Source organism: Columba livia, chromosome 20, assembly GCF_036013475.1.
Source record: "Columba livia isolate bColLiv1 breed racing homer chromosome 20, bColLiv1.pat.W.v2, whole genome shotgun sequence".
Classification (NCBI taxonomy): domain Eukaryota; kingdom Metazoa; phylum Chordata; class Aves; order Columbiformes; family Columbidae; genus Columba; species Columba livia.
The window spans coordinates 3,861,411-3,865,949 of record NC_088621.1 but is presented as its reverse complement, the minus strand read 5'-3'; positions in this window follow the sequence as shown (position 1 = coordinate 3,865,949).

The following is a 4,539-nucleotide window of genomic DNA, read 5'->3' as shown; positions in this document are numbered from 1 at the left end:
TTCAGTGTTGGCAACCCCTCCATGGTTTTTATTTGTGTCGGTTTCAAGACAAGAGGTTTTGTGTTGAAAAATGCATTTAATTAACCTTGTAGTTTCCCCTTCATCACCTTGCAGCGCTCTGGCAACGCGAGCAGGCGGTGGCTGTTCGCACGTAGCCGAGAGGACGGACTCGCTCATTCTCCCCATCGTCTCTAATAACGTGGACTCATAGGGCAATGGACTGTAAATGAAAAATGTCAAACCCCAGAGGGTAGGTTTGTATGTCCCCTGGTGCTAAACGTGCCCTCTACATTTTTCTTTCCGTGTGGTTCCTCTTGCTCTAAGGAAAACAAATGTGGTTAAAGAATTCTCATTTCTGCAATTCCTGGCAAAGCTGCAGTTTTGTAACTCAGCCGAATAGAATTGTGCTAAGAAAATTATCGCTAAGCCATACAAACGAAGCAAGTAAATCCATAATATTTCTACAGGGCACATTTCCACCACACATCCTCTTTTTAGCTTTCTGCTTTATTCTTGCCAAGACACAAGCACTTGTTTTCAACCTGTCCTGCAGCCCCTTAGCCACGCATCACAACATAGGTGATCTTATTGATAAATTTGATGCCACACTTCACATAGATACGAATACTTTCTATCCTTGCTCTTTGACTATATATTTTTACACATTTATCTGATCTTTGAGCAGGTGAACTGCCGGGTCCAGCCAGGGCTTTGCCGTCCTCTGTATCTCTGGGACCAAGCGCTGTGGTGCTGCTGGTAATAGGAGAGTTTGCCCTTCCTGGGAAGGCACAACACTTTTTATTGACTGATATTGGCTTCAGGAGCTTTTGATTATCCAAGTGTGGTATAAATTCCAGCTGGATTCATTACACTGGATAATCAACTAGAATTTTTCATTTGTCCTTTTCAAAGTCCTTTCTTTAGTCGTGAGATTCCTGTGAGGAGGAGTCAGTTCCTCACTGGCTGTTGAAACCGAAAGAGCAAAAGCAAATTTTTGAGGTGATGTGAAAGTTTCAGGTGAATCATCACCAGCTTGAGCTCCGGGGCTGCTTCCTGGAGCTCCCCCAAAGCTGCTGCACGGGAGCAGAATCTGGCCCACCACTTGGGCTTGTCTAACTCATTTAGTCGGGACTGCTTAACTCTCTAAACTGTGCAGCTTGATGCGTAACCTATTCCTATTTTTACTTCTTTTTTTTTTTTTTTTTAATTCCCAAAGCTTTCATTTGAAACAGGAGGGAGAGGTAACAGCTGTATCACTTCTGGAGGAGGAAATGATTCTGAAACTCCTTAGAACACTATGGGCTTACGAAACCCCTCAGAGCAGTGGTTCTGACCAGGAGAACAGACAAACCTGAGCCATAGCCCAGCTGCGAGTCCTTCCCTGTGTCCTGGGTCTCTCCCATCACCTGGGTGGTTGAAGCCAGTGTGATGCTTTCCATTCCAAATACATAAGCAGTTGTTGGTCTGCCTACTACTGAGTAAGGAAAGCAGTTAAATAAACATTCTTACGAGACTAAAAGAAACCCTTTCTGGCAAAATATCCCAGTCCAGACCCTTGTAAGTGAGTTTCTGATTGCACTTTCTGATTTTGGGCTTTTCATATAGCTTCTTGAAACTTATTTTATTGTAACTGTAATTATTTTTGTTCTCGCCTATTGTGCATTCTCTGTATGTAATTAAAAAAAAAAAAAAAAAAAAAAACCAAACAAAGCTTTGATATGTAATTTAATAATAAATTAGAATTCTAAGCAAGGTGCTTGGTTCTTTCCCCGTGACAGTCTTTGCCTACCTAAACTTCAGGGAGGATGCAGAGAAGATTCTTGTCTCTGGTTTGGGATTGTCCCAGATCAGTTTGTTGTCCACTGTTGTACCAAGTAGAGATGGAGCATTTCCTGACCCGAGGGGCCGGGTTCCTGCTGCGCAGACCTGGACTCCCCTTCGGCTTCCAGCATCCGCATCGGAAGGGTCTGAATATCCGAATACAGTCAGACCTTTTTCCTGCTGTTCTTTGGCAGACAGAACAAGGATGCTTTTCTTCAGAGGTAAGCTTTAGAACATTTTTAGATATCCATAGTATAAAACATTTCATTCCGAAATGCGCACCAAAACTGGTGTAGATCTAAGAGCCTTCTCCGCATAAGGTGCTTTCCCCACATTTTCAGCAGTGTGGTACTTTGTCTTTACCCCCTTCTGCAACTGCGACACAGACACCGAAAATGAGCTGATACCTCGAACATGGTAATAATTAGAACAATTGAAAACTGTCTCCGTGGAGTTCTGTTGTACCCTGTGATTTTCTGGCCGTGCTGTGGTCTGGACCCTCCCTCAGGTGTTAAACCAGGCAGCACCTGCAGCTGCTGGGGTTGCGGTTGGCACTAAATCATTCAATGCAGCTCAAAGCAGCAAATCCCCCCGGCAGTGCGATACCTGTGTGTGTGCATACGGCTCGCAGTGAGCAGAGATCATTCTCTATTTCAGAGCTGTCGTGCTGTGCTGTAATGCTGCTTAAGAGAGAGATCTCTGTATCCTTAATGTGCCTACTAAATATTCAGGAATGACCATCTGCTTTCTCCAGGGAAAGCTTTGACTGTATCTTTCAAGACAGAGAAGAAACTTCAAAAACTGTTTTGAAAATGGAAAGGCAATTCTGTTTTCAGGTAGTGGGAAGTGCAGTTAGTTTTTCCAGTTTGCGCTGCTGGTAATAAGTGGTGCATAAAATTCCATCTTCGTTTGGATTAGAAAATAAATTATTAATGGAGCTGAATCCTTTTTTCCAGCTCCCTGTACAGTCAATAATTTATAGTGGCACAGGCGTAAGATATATATTTTTAACCATCCGCCTCCCAGAATACTGTTGTTCATACTGAGAGCTGCTGTCCTTCCTGACAAGCTGAGGCGCAGTGGGTGTTCGTGCATTATGGATGAGCTGAGCTCGGCTCCGCTCGTCCTGGTGCAATTCCACCGGCAGATTTCCTGCTCAAAGGGAGCCGAGTGCTCCATTAGAAATGCGGAGGGGAAGGCAGGAGTGTCTTTTGTTTTCTCTGTTTCGCTGAACATGGGAGATGTGCTACTGTGTGAGAAAATCTCGATGTTTACAGTAGGTAATTACATCTTCTGAATGCCGGCCCTTTATCCAAAACAGGTCTTGAGGTACAGGAGCTGTGCTGCCAGCACTTGTGCTCATTAAGCACTCGGAGCCTGCTGCCTTCATCCTCCTCCTGCTTTGCAAGCTGTTGGGGCCGTTACAAGCGTGTGCTGCCGCTCAGCCCTCGCTCCATCCTCCCGTCGCTGCCGCGCTCCTCGCTCTTTGTTCCTCACGGGACCCTGAGGCTTTGCTAACACAGTTTTGCCAGCGCTACTGGGAGAGGAGAAGTCTGCCGTTAATCTGTGTCCCTCCGCCTTTAAAGCGGCGTTTGCAGTTCTCCTTGTGGATCATTTTCTGCTTGTACTTTGGCTTTCAAGCCCTGTAGATCTGTCGGTCAGTGGTGTGATTTTCACCTGATCGTGTCTATTTAGGTCACTGGTCCTGCTTCGCCTTTGCTCGCTGCCCTGCCCCTCAGATTCTCCCCCCTTGCGTCATGGGTGTTTGGCTTAAACTAGACATTTCAAACACGTTATTTTTGGTCTCATAATTCTAATTTCTTTTAAAAAAAATCTACCCTTCCTTTGAAGTTTAGAAAGATTGTCCCAGCTTAACTTGCAGCTTATCAATGGAACCCACACCTAGAGCCCTAGCTGAGAATCCACCAATAACCCCTTCAGTGCACGAGCCCAGCGTGCTCTTCCACAAATGCTGTGAACAGGTGGGGTTCAGTCCCTTCAGATGTTTTCTTTCTTATCTTCCTTGCCCATACCCATCTGTGTGATGCAAGGTTCTTGGAAGCGGGGACAATATTCTTCATCTTTTTTCTTCATCTTTTGTTCATATTGTTCATCTTTGTGCAGTAAAAAGAATAGAAGCTCCTTGCTGCAGGTTGCAAAGTCCCGTTTTGCTGCTAGCAATACAGTGGAAACTTTCTTCAGATGTTTGCTGGTCCGCGTGCCTGTGTGTGTCATCTGCTGCAGACCCGTCTGACCTCAGCCCTGTGCTGAGCTGGCTTCTTTCAGGGCGAAATGCTGCTGAAACGTCAGGATATATATATATTTTTTTTAAGGGAACATTTTTGTGAAACTCTGTAGGATGCTCAGGAATATTGCAGGTGTACAAAGAAATGGTGAGTAGCTGTGAAAGTGCTGATCCGACATCCCTGGCAGGTCCAGCTATTAGCACACAGACGATTGTTTGTCACGTTAAAGAGTCACTTGACCATGCAAGGACCTTGTCACCTCTGGAGGCTGTGGTACCAGTGTCCTGGTGCCAAAGAGGCCCCGTGAGCATCCCCCACCTTGCAGTGTAGGTGGGGGCTGAACCAACGTTTGGGCTTTGTCAGCTCATCTCCTCCATGCGAGAGAAACACCCCAAGCGCAGAAAGGGGCCTCCGTGGATGTTTCCCTGCTGTGCTATAAATGGAGTTCCCTCTAGGTCAGGCATGTATCACC